The sequence below is a fragment of the Lemur catta genome, chromosome 16 (assembly GCF_020740605.2).
Source record: "Lemur catta isolate mLemCat1 chromosome 16, mLemCat1.pri, whole genome shotgun sequence".
NCBI lineage: Eukaryota > Metazoa > Chordata > Mammalia > Primates > Lemuridae > Lemur > Lemur catta.
Genome location: NC_059143.1, coordinates 3,480,308 through 3,497,717, shown reverse-complemented (window position 1 = coordinate 3,497,717; position 17,410 = coordinate 3,480,308). Strand labels below are relative to the sequence as shown.

Here is a 17,410-nt window from a genome sequence, read left to right as displayed (position 1 = left end):
CTTAAGAAACAGTTTTTATATCTATGAATCAGCATGTACCAAGTAGAATTTTCAAAATATTAGCCTCTGATTCAACAGAATAAAAAATTGGATTATCAATGATTTTTCATACTACCTTATGTCTCTGTATACGTGTATGCATTTGTGTATGTAAATTAGAATAGAATCTTAGTGTCAACATTGGAGCTCAGTGGCTGATAATGTTTCTGATTTAATAATCCAAAAGTACTTTAATTATATTAAATTTCTTATATGCTAAATTGGCAACTTATTAAAATATAAAATCTACAATCTGTTTTCAAGTGTTATAGTTCTATAAGTGGTAATTACATTTACTGAACCTGACTGTTTTATAAAGCATAGTGCCTGGTTGATCGTCTGTTTATTTAGAAAGCAAATTTGTTTTTGTTCTAATCTCTTTACTTGGTGATGATTTTCTTCTTAAATAATGAGTGAGATCCTTTAAGGTTTTCCTCTGAATGATAAAGAAGACTTGGGTAGGCCTGCTGTTACTTTGTCTCTTAAGCACAGACATTACTATGTCTTCTAAGCAATTTGATAGCCTTGTGTGTAAGTGTAGCTGGAGGGACTGTCTGAGCAATCTGTTGAGTGCCTCAGGTTGTTTGAAAGAAGAACCAGCCTGCCAGGCCGGCAGTATCCCCACAGGCCCGGACCCAACTGCAGGCATGGCTAGTGAGCTTGTGCTGTGGAGAGTGGGCAGCTTCAAATGTAAAATTTTTATTGGAGAAAAGGTAATTGTATTAATGGTAGTATCCTTTACGCTGTCTGGGTAATTTTTTGATCATCATTCCCTAGTTTTGATATTGTTATATAAAATTATTTATCACTTCCAAAAACTTTAACCCCTACTAGTTTCCTATGTTATATTCGTACTGCTCCCAAAGTGTCTTATCTTGTTTATACTGTTTAATCCTTATAACAAGCCTATGTCTCTTACGTTGCAAATCAGTAAGCTAAGGCTTAGAGAGATTAGAGGTTCACATAAAAGTTAATTCTCAGCACTGCTGATACCAGCGTTTCCACCCTCATCACAACCTTTGATCTAGCAAAGGTGTTCCAACTTGTTACTGCTGTTTTCCCATAAGAATGTCACATATAGCCAGGCATAGTGGCTCATGCCCACAATCCCAGCACTTTGGGAGGCCGAGTTGGGAGGATTGCTTGCGGCCTTGAGTTCAAGACCGGGCAGGGCAACATAGACCCCATCTTTACCAAAAATTTAAAAATTAGCTGGTGTGGTGGTGCAGGCCTATGGTCCCAGCTACTCAGGAGCCTGGGGCATGAGAATCACTTTAGCCCAGGAATTTGAGGTTACAGTGAGCTATGATCGTACCACTGCCCAGGTGACAGAAAGGAGAGCCTATCTCTTTAAAAAGAGAGAGAGAGAGAGAGAGAGAGAGAGAGAGAGAGAGAGAGAGAGAGAGAGAGAGAATGTTGCTATGTTGGAAATTGAAGAGAGTTCCTAAAGAAAGTGTAGATGGATGCTTTGATGTAGGCTTCTGAACAGGATTGGAAAGAAGAATGTGTGAACCAGAAAGAATAAAATTTGGCTTTGGGCGAGAAGTGGGTTCATGAGAGAATGTATGTGTGCATGCTTCAGAGGGGGAGGGATCCGCATATGTACACAGATAGGATAGGGGAAGGGAGGTTACCATGTTAAGTTTAGGTTATGAAATAGGAGGGAGATGTGAAATGGGAAAAGATGGAGTATCATAGAAATGTCAAAGACTGAGACAAAATAATTTTAAGACTAGAAAGTCAGTTGACTTTATTCTGGTGTGTTCCTAGCATGCTGTAACCATCATTGCCTCTATGTTGAGAGTGTGCAATATACTTGCCAAATTCCCCAGTAAATAAATTGTTTCATAGTAGAGATGTAACTATATTTATTATAGGAGAAAAAAACTTGATGTATAATAGAAGAAGACTTTTAAAAGAATCTTTTTAAAGAATTCTTTTTTTAAAGCAACTCATTTTTCCATTTATTTTATAATTTAAAATATATTAATACTGATTGTTTTTTAAAAGCCCCTTTATTGTTGGTGGATCATGTTTTACCACTCATTATTCATGTGACCTCTTTAAGTCCAGTAGCCTTTGCTAGACTTCTGTTTACTCATCTTTAAAAATGGAGGAGGAGCAATTAGACATGTTAAGCTTCCTTCTAGTCATAAAATTCTATACAGAAATTACAATTTGTGTGAGTAAATCTTTGTTCTATTCACTCAACAAGCTCTTCTTTATTTTTGTATCAGTCTTATGTAGGCAAAATGTGTACAGATAAACACTTAAGTGTATGCCCAGTAAAATTTGCTATCAAATTATTATATACTATTTTATTTTATAGGAAAGAAATTCAATATTGCAGATATATTAATATTATTCAAATTTGAGGATGCTTATAGACCTTTTAAAAACATTTAAGTTTTGTAAATTGGTGAACTGACTATAACACTCAATACTACTATATTGATGTCAGTATAAAATAAAAATAAAATTTTTTATTTTTGCAATCTAGTGGTAGAAAATTCCTATAGAGAAATTCCTAATACAATAATATTAATCATGAATGAATGAACAGTGAAAATAATTGCACATTATTAAACATATACTCATATTACTGCAGCAAGAACTTTATAAGGCATGTAAAATAGATTTCTAACATTATAATTTCTGTTTTCTAGGAGATTGTGTACTCAAAGTGATGACAATTTTCTCTTCCTTTGCACTTTCTTTCATTATATACATAAACATCACCCAAACTAAGGTAGAATATATCAAACATTTTGTTCTTCGAGAGTTAAGATGTCTAATAGAGTTAAGCCATCTTGATTTCTTCAGCGGTAAGTTCTACAGGTGTGGATTGGCATTTCTGATTATCTGATTATAATGATCTTTACTCTCTTCTCAAGTGTGGTTGCACCTTTGGTGCTTAATTAGTTTCTTGTTAACATATTAAACTCCTCTTATAAATTTTGTCTTCATTGACCTGTTCAGTTATGATTTTTCACTCACATCCTTCATGCCTCAGCTGAAAGCACATCTCCTCAGATCACTCCTAGACACCTTTATAGCACTCACTACCTTTTTTTAAAAAATCACATTACCTTGTTATTTCCTTTCTAGCAGCCATCATAGTTTATAGTTGTTTTGTTGGTCTCTTATTCATTGATGTCTGCAACTACAATATAATCTCGTTGAGGGCAGAGGCCTTTTTTCCCTAATTCACTGTTATATCCCAGTGTAACGGGAACTCTGTAAAGTTTGACCCATGTTGACTGAATTAAAGAATCTGTGGTTCAGCTGTTGTAGTTCCAGTTTCTCACCATCTATCTTGCATCTTGGTCCCCTGTTGCTCTCGGATCATCTTGAGAAGGCAAAGCCTCCTTCGTGTTCGCACTGCGTCTGCCTTGCCACATGCCGTGGTTGGGCATCTGTTGCCTGGGCCATGGCAAACCTCGCTAGTTTTATTTCCCTGTTCATATACAATCTATTTTTTCACTGAAAGACCTATCCTTATGACCCCTGAGTACCTCTCATTCTTATGTTAGCATTTTAATTCTTGTAATATTACTGTCAATTAGGTAGTATTACTCTTCACCTCCTATCTGTATAGATAGGAAAACTGAAGCACAGTTTAACAAACTAATAAATTAGCTGACTGTGTTGCTAGAAGGAATTAGGATTAGCCCTACTTTTTAATTGTTTAGAATAGTAACAACAAAAATGGGTCTTGAGATAGGTGATCAAGATGTGGAGGAGATGTCTATAAACCTCAGTGTAGGAGGACAGTGAAGGGACTTGGGATTTTGGTAAAGATAAGAATAGCCGTATTAGATATCGCAAATGCTAGTGAATAAAGAGATGGTAGATTTCAGAAGAGCTAGGATCAATTGGCAAAATTATTTTATTCATGCAACAGTTATTTTTCTCCAATATGACCGGTGCTACTATGATTAATAATGCTAACACTTATTCCATACTTATTCTATGCTAGATACCGTTCTGAGACTTTTATGTGCATTAATTCATTTAGTCTTCACAAGTACATGTGTTAAGTGCTATTATGATTTCTGTTTTCACTGGCAGTATAATGATGAGCAAGATAAACATGATCCCTGTCCTCACAGAACTTCTAGAGAGTAGGAATGATAGCCTAGGAGCAGGCCATCCAGCCCGGTGTGAGAAGGACCCTAGCAAGTGAACCAAGAGTGCTGTGGAAGCACCTAAGAAGAACATCTGACCCAGACCTGGGGGCCCATACTCACCTTCCCAGAAGTAACTTTGAAGCCAAGACCCAAATACCGAGGCAAAAACGGTGGATGGAAATGCATTTTAGGCACAGGAAGCAGCACACCTACAGGCTAGGAGACAAGAAAAGCAAGGGAGAAGGTGGATTTGGGAAGATAGTAGGGAAAAAAGAGGTAGGCTTGTCCAACAGTAGAACCACTGTCTCAAGAGGTACGTCCCCAGGGAGGATGCTATACAGGGATACTGTTCAAGTATCTGATGGGAGGATTGACCTGTGGAGTCTATAGTTTTGTGACTGCTTGTGGGCTGGATGGCTTTCCTCTGGCATCAAACAAATCTACGTGTGTGTCTGTCTTCAGTATTCTGACCCTAGACTGCTGTACTGCTTGTGTTTATTTGTTTAGCATATATTACTGAGCACCTCTGTGTTTCAGGTAGTTAGTTTCTGAGCATATGAAGATCTCTAAGCCTGTAACCTCCCTAATGAGCAAGACATTGTGGCAGAGAAAATGAACTTATATCCCAGGGAAAGTTTTCTTTCTGATGGTATTTATGAGGAGATGGAGAATAATTCAATTATAATTCGGTTAGCCTTTAGTTCTCAGTCTTCTAGAAATGGAACTTATTTGTTTTAAAATAGTTTTGCTTTAAAGCAGAAATCTTGACAAACCTGTGACTATCAGGAGATTTTGACCCAGAGGAAGCTAGTGTGGGCAAGAAAGCAAGTTCCAGCTTTCAGAATTAAGTCAGGATTTGGAAAGTATGTATAGGACCAGGGCTAAGAAACCTGACATGGAGAGGTTTGAGAGACAGGACAGGAAGCCAGTCACATCTTCTGTATGGTCAGGAAGAAGAGAAAATCAATTATTGCTTCCATTTTTCTCTGTTTTCTCTCCTGATTTCTTCTTTAAGATTCCACAGCAAGTTAGATGAAAAACCAGAATTGAATTCAGGTTTTTTTATCCTTTGACCCATAATTCTTAATCACATAAATTTTATGAAAAGACCCTGGAATAGTAGTATCTTGATTTTTTAAATTTTAATATTAACCTTTGCTGTTACTTTCATGTATAATTGTGCATAATTCAGGTTGAATTTTAAGAAAGCACATTTATAAGGGTATACATTGTTAAAGCATTAATTTAACTATCTTGGTTTTAAATTAAGTTACAAAAGTACAAATTAGCTTATAACAATTTTACTATGAAAAATTTAATGTTGAATTATTCATCTTTGCACTTCCAATCTGTTATACTAAAGAAGTAAATTGAATTTTTGGTCTTTCATTTCATTTCAAAAGTTGTCCTAGGAAAGGAAACATTTTTTTTCCATCTACCAATACAAATAGCTGCAGCTGTTTAAAAGTAGCATTATAGCTGCAAGCAGAGGCTCACACCTATAATCTCAGAACTTTGGGAGACCCAGGTTGAAGGATCACTTGACGCCAGGAACTCAAGACCAGCCTGGGCAACATAGTGACATCCCACCTTTATAAAAAATAAAAAAATTAACCAGGGGTGGTGGTTTGTCCCTGAGGTCCCAGCTGCTCAGGTGGGAAAATTGAGCCTGGGAGTTGGAGGTTGCCGTGAGCTGTGATCCCACCACTGCACTCCAGCCTGGGTGACAGAGCAAGACTATGTTATTTGAAAAAAAAAAAAAAAAAGCATAAAAGCATTATGCCAATGTGATTTTCTAAATGTTTAAATGATTGCCACTTATATGAGACTTTGTTTGAAATTTCATCAGTCAAATTCTTCTGAATGGTTAAATCTTACCCTAAATTTAATAAAATCCTAGGATGGGAGGATGACTTCTAGATGCCCAGATTAGAGCTAATTTTGTCTTAGCTGCTAATATTTGACCAGCTATTACAATTATGGAGTAACAAGATGAATTGGAAATAAGCATGGCTCACTATTAATTTTTCAAAATGTCATATGAGTATATTTTACACTATATGGTAACAATAATACTGAGAAACTTTATTAAGTGATTTACAGGCATACATTGGAGACTTTGTGGGTTTTTTTCCAGACCACTGCAAAAGCACAGATATTACAATAAAGCGAGTCACGCAAATTTTTTGGTTTCCCAGTGCATATAAAAGTTATGTTTACTCATACTGTAGTCTAGTAAGTGTGCAACAGCATTATATCTTAAAAAAAAAAAGAAAAACAATACACATACTTTAATTTTAAAATATTTTATTGCTAAAAAATATAATCATCTGAGCCTTCAGCAAGTCCTAATCTTTTTGCTGATAAAGGTACCTCAGTGTTGATACCTGCTGACTGATCAGGGTGGTGGTTGCTAAAGGTTGGGGTGGCTATGGCAATTTCTTAAAATAAGACAATGAAGTTTGCTGTGTTGATTGACTTTTCCATTCATGAAAGATTTCTCTGTAGCATGCAATGCTGTTTGATGGCATTGTACCCACAGTAGAACTTTTTTCAAAATTGAAGTCAGTCAGTCCTCTCAAACCCTGCCATTGCTTTATAACTGAGTTTATGTAATTTTCTGAATCTTTCGTTGTCATTTCAGCAATGTTCACAGCATCTGCACCAGTAGATTCCATCTCAAGAAACCACTTTCCTTCTCCATAAGAAGGAACTCCTTGTCCGTTCAAATTTGATCATGATATTGCAGCAATTCATGTTTTCAAGCTCTACTTCTAGTTCTGTTGCTATTTCCACTACATCTGTAATTACTTTCTCCACTGAAATGTTGAACCTCTCAAAGTCATCCATAAGGGTTGGAATCAACTTCATTAACCCTGTTAATATTGATATTTTTACCTCCTCCCATGAATCACCAGTGGTTTTTTTTTGTTTTTTTTTGTTTTTTTTGTTTTTTGAGACAGAGTCTCACTCTGTCGCCTTGGCTAGAGTGCTGTGACGTCAGTCTAGCTCACAGCAACCTCAAACTCCTGGGCTCAAGCAATCCTTTTGCCTCAGCCTCCCAAGTAGCTGGGACTACAGGCATGCACCACCATGCCTGGCTGATTTTTTCTATATAGTTTTAGTTGTCCAGCTAATTTCTTTCTATTTTTTAGTAGAGACAGGGTCTCACTCTTGCTCAGGCTGTCACCAGTGTTCTTAATGGCATCTAGAATGGTGAATCCTTTCCAGAACATTTTCAATTTACTTTGCCCAAATCCATCAGAGGAATCACTATCTATGGCAGCTATAGCCTTACAAAATGTTTTTCTGAAATAAGACTTGAAAGTCAAAATTACTCCTTGATCCATAGGCTGTAGAAACGGATGTTGTGTTAGCAGGCATAGACATCCTTGACATCTCCATGAGAGCTGTTGGGTGACCAGGTGCATTGTTTATGAGCAGTAATATTTTGAAAGGAATCTTTTTTTTGAACAGTAGGTCTCAATAGTGGCCTTAAAATATTTAGTAAACCATGTTGTAAATAGACCCATGTTATAAATAGATGTGCTATCATCCAGGCTTTGTTGTTCTATTGATAGAGCACGGTCAGAGTTGATTTAGCATAGTTCTTAAGGACCCTAAGATTTTTGGAATGGCAAATGAGCATTGGCTTCAACTTAAAGTAAGTCACTAGCTGCATTGGCCCCTAACAGGAGAATCACCTTGTCTTTTTTTTTCTTTTTTTAAGAGATGGGGTCTCATTCTCTCGCACAGGCTGGAGTGCAATGGAGCCGTCCTTGTGAAGCTTTGAAGCCAGGCAGTGACTTCTCTTCTCTAGCTGGAAAAGCCTTACATGGCACCATCTTCTTTCAAGAGAAGGCTGTTTAGTCTACATTGAAAATCTGTTGTTTTAGTGTAGGCAGCTTCATCAATGATCTTAGCTAGATCTCCTGGATAACCTATAGCAGCTTCTCCATCAGCACTTGCTGCTTCACCTTGCCCTTTTATGTTATGGAGATGACTTTTTTCCTTAAACTTCATGAACCAACCTCCGCTACATCAAACTTTTCTTCTGCAGCTTCCTCACCTCTCTCAGCCTTCATAGAATTGGAGAGAGTTAGGACCTTGCTCTGGATTAGGCTTTGACTTAAGGGAATGTTCTGGCAGGTTTTATTTTCTAGCTAGACCAGCTAGCTCTCTGTATCAACAATAAGGCTGTTTTACTTTTTATCATTTGTGTGTTCACTGGAGTAGCACTTTTAATTTCCTTAAAGAACTTTTCCTCTATATTCACAACTGGCGCAAGAGGCCTGGCTTTTGGCCTGTCTGGGCTTTTGACATGTCATCTTCAGTATGCTTAAAGTGAGAGATGTGTGCCTCTTCCTTTCACTTGGACACTTAGAGGCCATTGTAGGGTTATTGACTGGCCTAATTTAAATACTGTTGTGTCTCAGGGAATAGGGAGGTCTGAGGAGCAGGAGAGAGACTGGAGAACAGCCAGTTGGTGGAACAGTCAGGACACATAACACTATGGATTCAGTTTGTTGTGTTACTGTTTGTGGCGCCCTGAAACAATTACAGTAGTAACATCAAAGATCACTGATCACAGATCTCCATAACAGATGTAATAATAACGAAAAAGCCTGAAATATTGTGAAGATTACACAAAATGTTGTAGAGAAGCATGAAGTGAACACATGCTATTGAAGAAATGGCACCAGTAGACTTGCTTGACACAGGGTTGGCACAAACCTTCAATTTGTGGAAAACATAATACTTGGAATATGCAGTAAAGCAAATCCCAATAAAATGAAGTATGCCTGTACATATAGTTAGTCTCATGCAAGAAATAATAACTACATGATGAAATTTTTTGTTTGTTTGTTTGTTTATCATAGCTTACTGCAACCTCAGTAAGCTCAAGCAGTCCTCCTGCCTCAGCCTCCTGAGTGGCTGGGACCACAGGTTGGTACCGCCATGCCCAGCCAATTTTTTGTAGAGATGAGGTCTTGCTATATTGCTCAGGCTGGTCTCAAACTCCTGGCCTCAAGTGATCATCCCACCTCAGCCTCCCACAGTGCTGGGATTGAAGGGGAATGAGCCACCTACCATGCCTGACCCATGATGAAATATTTGAGTTCAGTTTATCTTAAACTAAGAATATTTTACTTAGAATATTATATATGTATATATGAAATATCTTCTGTTGCTAGGAGAAAAATATAATGGTTTTGAAATTGACTAGGCTATTATAAAATAGGTTTTCTCTGTTTTTGGTTTTTGTTTTTTTTTTGAGACAGAGTCTCGCTGTGTTGCCTGGGCTAGAGTGAGTGCCATGGCGTCAGCCTAGCTCACAGCAACCTCAAACTCCTGGGCTTAAGCTATCCTACTGCCTCAGCCTCCCAAGTAGCTGGGACTATAGGCATGTGCCACCATGCCCGGCTCATTTTTTCTATATATATTTTACTTGGCCAGATAATTTCTTTCTATTTTTAGTAGAGATGGAGTCTCGCTCAGGCTGGTCTTGAACTCCTGACCTCGAGCGATCCACCCACCTCGGCCTCCCAGAGTGCTAGGATTACAGGCGTGAGCCACCGCGCCCGGCCTTCTCTGTTTTTTAATCTCATAACCACATTTTATAATCTGCAAATTGGTTGAAAAAAATCAAATGTAACATTTTCTTGCCCACCATCTCTTGTCAAGCCAATAGCCAAATCCACCTGTGTCATAGTGCCAATTGCTTGTTAAGTAGGACACCTGTTTGTAACACAACTTCAGCCTATTTTCTGCTTTGATAAACTTGCAGAGATAAAGCCACATGACATCTGTCTCATTCACATATTGAAGTATATTTTAAGCAGCTTTCTCATATTCCTTGTCTATCCCTCGTCTCATGCCAACAACCTCCAGTAATAAAATAGTGGCATTTATGTTGGCTGGAATTTATCCCAAGACCTAAAGTGGATTTATATTCCTCCAAGTGGTGAACATACCACTTTTTGACAGAAAGAATCCACCACCAGATGCCTGTTTGTAAGGCTGCCATTTGTTCATTTTAATTAGATCATTCATCATTTGTAACTTTCAGTATCCTTGTCTCTGCCTATCTTTTTTCTATTTGATTTGTAATTTTTGTTGTGCATGTTGGTATCTGCTGAGCACTGGCCCTGTCAGTAATGCTCTTTGCGTTAGGTGTCATTGCTTTTATCATACTCTCCCTGTTAAAATGTTTCACAAGAACATTCTACCTAAAACGTCATGCAAGAACTCTGCCACCTTTCAGGTCCTGTAACTTTTAAAATTTAGTTGATTTGTTTTTAACAAATTAAAAAACTCACATGGTTCAAAATCCAGGAGATATAAAAGTATTTAGTCTTTATTACAGTAAATTGTACCTTCTACTTCTGTCTCCTTGCCACATCATCTCTCCATACTGGCAGCAAGTATTATTAATTTATTCCTTATCCTTACAGAGAGATTGTATGCGTAACAGATATTGATTTTTTTCTTTCTTTTTTACACTGTTTTGAACTTAACTTTTTTCATTTAATAATATATCTCGGAGATCATTTCATATCAGTACATAGGTTTTACATCTGTAGGTCTTCATAAGATTCTTTTGTGTAGATGTACTGCAATTAATTTAATCAGGCCTCTATGGACAGCTATTAACACATTAACTGCCATGTGAGCTGTATTTAACTCACACTAGTTTTGAGCCCTGGGCCTTATGAAACATGTAACTGACAGGTCTCTTCACCTTGGGAGCTTAGAGAACTATTTTTCAAGGTGCATATAACTCATGCACAGAAAACAATAAAAAATAACAAATTTTTCATTAAATTAGAAAGGATCATTTTGTTTTTGAAGTTTTTATTCTATTTTCATTATACAACACCATGGCCCCAGGGAAAAAAATTTTTTTAGTGTGGCAGTCAATGTGTTAAGTAATTTCTAATCTTTTGCTATTACAAATGGTAGTGCAGTACATAATTTTTAACCTATTTTTCTTGAGTGTAATCATAACTGTAGGACAAATTCCTAGAATTGGTGCATCAAAGGAAGTGTGCACTAATAATTTTCATAAGATATTACAAAATTGTCTTTCATAGAGGTTTACTAATTTATACTGTCCTTAGCAGTGCATAAGCATGTCTGTTTTCCTACACCTTCACAATGTTTTCATAGTAGTGATAAATGAAAATTAGTATCGTATAGTTTTAATTTGCATTTTTCTTATTATGAATGAGATTGGTTACCTTTTCATATGTTTAAGAACCATTTGTATTTGTCAATTGCCTGTTCATATCCTTTGCCCATCTTTCTAATGGGCTATTGGTCTTTTCTTATTAATTTGTATGTATTTGTTAGGAAAATAACTCGTGATATAATTCATAAATATTCTCTATGATATTTTAATGATCATTTTATCATGATCACTGCATTTCTATAGATGTGAAGAATTGATGAGTATAAAAACAAAAAGGGCAGTTGTGTTTAGGGAGATACTGTCAGTCCACCTGTGTGGGGCAGAAATGTTCATTAAACACTCCGCGTGCAGGTATGTGTGTGCGTGCGTGTATAAAAATACTCCAAGAATGAAGAGATGATATTTCTCTCCTAGAACTTAGAAATGAATCTTTTCTGTTTTATTGATTTCATCTATAGTATATCTAAATTTCTGTAGTGAAATATGTAAATTCAAATTAAGCAGTACAGAATATCAATTTATAGTTTATCTTAACATTTTATATATTTTTAGCAAGTAAAATGCTCTTGACTTTTTTTCATAATTGTTATAGTTGTTATCTGGCCACCATTCCACCCTTCAGGAGGGAGAAGCTTGTTACATCTTTAAGAAACTGCCATAAAGCTTGTTGAAGATATAAATCATATTCTTTAGTAATTATCCATTAATTTTAATATGCATGGGAGACTTCCAGTAATTAGAACAACTGCTATAACTCCCTGCTGGTTTTTTTGTAATTTCTTTGAAAGTACATTAGCATATTTTTACTGAGTTAAAAGAAAGCCTTGTTCAAGGAATTATTGAAATATATTCCTTATTATAGGACATTTAAAAGTTTCTAACTGAAAACATGTACCCATGGCACAAGGGAAATGACAAATATTAATAAGTTTTAAATGGTTAACAATATGGAGGAAAATGATGATCATTAAAATACTGTTATAAAAATATTATTTTAATACGTGAATATATTTATGAATAAGAGCAATTTAATCAGAAAAGCGGAACTTATATGTGAGCTGATGTGAGCCTACGTAAATGAATTAAAGTTATTCTCTGAGCATTTGACATACTTGTGATTCACAGACTAGATTTTATTTATTTGTTTTTTTAAGACACCAGGAACTGAAAATGTTGGCACAGAGCAGTTCTAATTGCTAGCCTGAGAATGGGTTAAGTCAGAAATGGAAGAGTTAATTGCTGTGTGGATGCTCCCAATTAGAACTTTCTCACCATATTCCAAGCACAGGTTGGCATCTGTTATTACATATGTACAAGGAAAAAAAAATTCATTTACAATTCTAGCTTCTAAAGCTAGAAGTGACAGAAACTTGTCTCTAAAACAAGAAAGATCTACAATTTACTTTCAAATAACTCATTTGTTTTTGCTAGTAACTAGAACACCTGAGCTTTTTAGCCATATATTTGATCAAGCTTATTCAATTATAGTATTTATAGATTCTCAACTATCTTATGTTGATTTGTTGCTGAGTTAGGATATTGATTTCATGAAAAGGCTAGGGAGAAGGTATCATTTTGTAAAGGAAATTCATTAAGAATAAAATGTTTTCATGATGGAGTAATGTAGTAAAAGCATTCACAATCAAGTTCTCATATTCATTGACTTATAACTAATGTGAGCTGGACTGCAGGCTGTATTTCTTCTATATTATTTTGTATAATAATAACAAAATCCAAAAGATATTTATTATTATCTGCGTTTTACAAATGAGAAAATCAAACTGAGGATTAGAGAGTTATTAAATAATGTGCCCAAAGTCGCACAGCTGGGCTGTATGTATCTTTGCTAAATTTTGTACTATTGTTCAGAAAAGTAAAGAAACATGAAATTCTTATACCATTCATTTAAATTATCTTCAACATTTTGAAGAGTGAATAGTTTTTCTTAGTAGCAGAGAGTTAGGGATTTGATCAAAGCACAAATAAAGGTAGAGATGTGTAAAGGTTTCATGGTGAGACCATCCTGACATTTGTCAGGGATGGGTTAGAGAATAGTAAAAATGAAGGTTACTTGGAAAGGGGGCTCTGTTAATGTCTGGCTTTGAAGAGGAAGAGTTTGGACTGAATATATTTTGCTGCTGTCTCTCATACTATTCCAGCAAAGTACCCAAAAGGCACAGAAGCATGAGCTCTGATTTCTGGACTATGGGGACATATTAAATCCATCAGTTCCAAATGACAGAAACTCACTCAAATAAACACAGACAGAGTAGGGGAAAAATTTATTGGCTCACATAATTGGGAAGTCTAAGGGTATTACTATCTTTAGGCATAGCTGGATCCAGAATCTCAAACACTGTAATTAGGGCCAATGCTTTCTCTCTCTACCCCCTGCCTCTGCTCCTGCCCCTTCCCCAACCACCTGCTTTCCCAGGCTAAGCTCTTACTATAATCTGCAGGCCTAGTCTCACATTCTCCCAGTTCAGCAACTCCTGCAGAAAGTCTTTTCTGTTTATTGGGTCAAAAAAGTCTTGGAGGAAGGTTTGGAGTCATATACCCACTTGGGAACCAGTCACAGTGGCCAGGAGATGGGCTGTGCTGACTGGTCTAGGTCATGTTCTCACCCTTGTGAGTGGGAGATGAGGTACTGCGGTTTGGATCAGCTCTACTTAAATTATATGGGATGCATTCACCAATAAAAAGAAGGATATTTATCAAACGAAGGAGTGGGGAGGGTTTCTAGACAGTGATAACAGCTGTCCACTGAGGGATATATAGCCCAGTGCAAGTCAAATTGTCTTTGAAATTTTTCCTTTTAAATTCATGTAAATTTTGTCTGATATGTCTGTATCTGTTATCATAATTTTTAAAGTGTTCCTTGTTGTAGATTGAGTTCCCCCAGGAAATAGACTCTGAGGGGGTAAATTTTGAATTCAAGAGATTTATTGGGAAGTGCTTTTAGAAACATCTGTCAGGGATTTGAATAGAAGGAAATGTTGGACTGTGATGCAAATGCAGCAGAGGCCCCAGGGGACCCCACAGGGAGCTCAGAAGCTGGATGGCCCTTCAGAGATGTCCCCGACTGAAGCAAGGGGGCCTGGCCTGTGTACTTCCAGTGGACCAGTGTTGGATGTGGGCTGCCCCGGGGAGGATGTAACCTTGGCGCAGCACCTGTCTTTGGCTGAGGGCAGTTCCTGAGGAGGGATTAAGTATGAGCCTTCATCAGACATGTCCAGCACAGCAGAGCACTCCAGTGGAAGAGTGCTCCATTCCTGAGATGGAGGGCTGCTTACCACAGCTTCCATTACATGATCTTTGAGTAAAACTAATTCCACAAAATTGTGTCATGTTTATCCATTGTTTTTTTTTCTTTTTTTTTGAGACAGAGTCTCACTCTGTTGCCCGGGCTAGAGTGAGTGCCGTGGCGTCAGCCTAGCTCACAGCAACCTCAAACTCCTGGGCTCAAGCGATCCTCCTGCCTCAGCCTCCCGAATAGCTGGGACTACAGGCATGCGTCACCATGCCTGGCTAATTTTTTCTATATATATATGTTTTCAGCTGTCCCTATAATTTCTTTTCTATTTTTAGTAGAGACGGGGTCTCGCTCTTGCTCAGGCTGGTCTCGAACTCCTGAGCTCAAACAATCCGCCCGCCTCGGCCTCCCAGAGTGCTAGGATTACAGGCGTGAGCCACCGCGCCCGGCCTATCCATTGTTTTAAATGCTCTCTGACATATCCCTGTACAGCCTGAACAGGTACCCCAGCTTGAGGGCCACAGCAGAAACACTGGGAGCCCATGATAGATAGAGAGATGAGAAGATAGACCAAATGAGGAAGAAACTGGAGCAGAAGGACCCATTCATAGACCTACTGCAATCATCTTGTGGTAGTAGCAGTAGGAATGAAGAAAAAGATAGGCATTTTCATCTTGACAGAGGCCTCCCATCTTCTCTGTAACTACTGTCAGTTTCCTTTGTCTTGCTTTCTCTTGTTTTGATCATAAAAGGACTTGGAAACCATTGGAATTTCTAACAATACAGGTTTATAAAGAAGAGTTTCTTCATCATATTTCTGCTTCTTTCATTATCAAAAGGTTTCTAGGTCACTGGGTGAACAGTGTAGTAGGATTGGCCTTTGGGTGAACAGGGGAGAATATGGCAGAGAGAACTTGATTCCAGATGGGCAGGAGCAGCCCCACACTGCACTCTCATCTGTGTGTAGGGAAAGGAGTGTGGTTAGGACGTTGGTCCATTTACACACACTCGGTTTCTCAGGCAGTAAGGTTTCAAACCAGTTTATTATGATCCTGGTTGACTCTTGTTGACATGTTTAATACTATAATTCATTTCTTCTGTATGGTATTAGGAATGCATTTCTCTTTCTTCTTTATTTACCTATCTATGTATTTGTCTGTCTATCAACTAAATTAGACACGTAAATGCAGTGTGAGCTTGGGTTGAATATTCATTGTCCCGAACTGGAGAGCATGAGTCATTGTGGCATGGATGTATCTCCCTGCTCCCCCAGGGGATTCTGAATAATAGTCCCTCTGACTGAGCTTCCTCTTATTAAAGTTGACTTGATAGCTAATGAAGAGATTTAATTGTTTAAACATTCTCGGTTCAAAGTATCTTAATTCATTTATTGAACAAATATTTACTGAGCACCTGCTATATGCAGGGCACTGTTCTGGGGGTTTGAGAATCTCATTGGTGAACAAAATACATAAAAGTTCTTTCATAAAGCTTACTGTTTAGCAAGGGGAGGCAGACAGTAAACATACGAAGTAAGTCGTGTAGAGTGTTAAGAGGCAGGAGGAGTTTTGGGAGAAGATGTAGACTAGGGGAATTGCTTGTGACCAGGCTTGGAATTTGGTCAGGGTGATAAGGTCCATTGATAAGGTGATATTTGAGCAAGAATGTGAAGGTTGTGAGGGGATTAGGTCTGTGGATATCTGCAGTAAAGCATTCTGGGAAGAGGGAGCTGCCTTTGCAAATGCCTTAGGGCTGGAGTGGGAAGAAATAGTGAGAGAGGAGATACTTCTCAGCTTATTTATTGACTGACTGATTGAGGGGCAGGGTGGGGCATGGAGAGTACCACTGCTCTAGTCTTAACTTGGTAGATAGGGCCCTGGGGTGCCCAGAGGCAGCTCAACCTCTGCAAATCTCTTTTCTTTCACCATTTTAATTATAAAAAACCAGAAAGAAGATTCTTTTAGCCAGTAGAATAAGATATACTTTAAGTCATTAATTCCTTTTGCGATAGAGCCTGGATTACCGAACCAGAGGAACAGAATAAATGCATCTGCTGCTCCTTTTTGGTCTCTTCCCTGCTCAGTGCTGATTTTGATACTTCATGAAGATTGTGGACTTATGTTGAAACTATAGCTTTAAATCATCATAGACTTTTCCAAACGTATCTAATAATCTCTAGCAAAAAATATAAGGATTTTGAATATCAGAAATACTGATATTTTGAACATCAGAAATATATACCAGTCTGGTACATCATTAAAGTTAGGAGATGGAGATTCTCTATTTAGTAATAATGATTATCACTCAGATATTGATGTAATATCATGCCAGATATTAAGTACCTCTTGTCTGCTAGATATTAAGTACCCAATTACAAGTCATAAATTCTGTTCTCTTTCTTTGTGTAGTAGCAGAATTCACAAATGTGCATAAATGTTCATTTTAGCAAAAATAAAGTAGAGCTTTATCCATCTGTTTTCTGAGAGTTATCTAAGCCATTGAGGGCAAGATCATGACACTTTTGTTGCCAACAGGACCACTTTCTCACCACCTAGTGTCCGTTGTACACAGCATATCTTTACCACTTGCCTACTGGGAGACCCCAGACATGTTATTTAGTCTTTATGAGCCTCAGTTTCCCCTGTTGTGTGGCTTGTGGTTAGGGTGAAATGATGACTGTCTGAAGGCTTAGCACTTGGTAGCTGCCATCATTGCCCCAACACCCTGTTACAGTCCAGAGCAAAGCCAGGGGCATTGGAAAAGAACCAGGCTCTGGATGGGTGGTGGAGAATGGTG

At 37.6% G+C, this 17,410-nt stretch overlaps 1 protein-coding gene across 3 annotated transcripts in view; it reads left to right on the top strand.

Annotated features, from left to right (window-relative positions):
* Nucleotides 1-17,410, top strand: part of SPIRE1 (spire type actin nucleation factor 1) — a 183,296-nt gene that overhangs the window by 92,260 nt on the left and 73,626 nt on the right. The window lies entirely within an intron of this gene.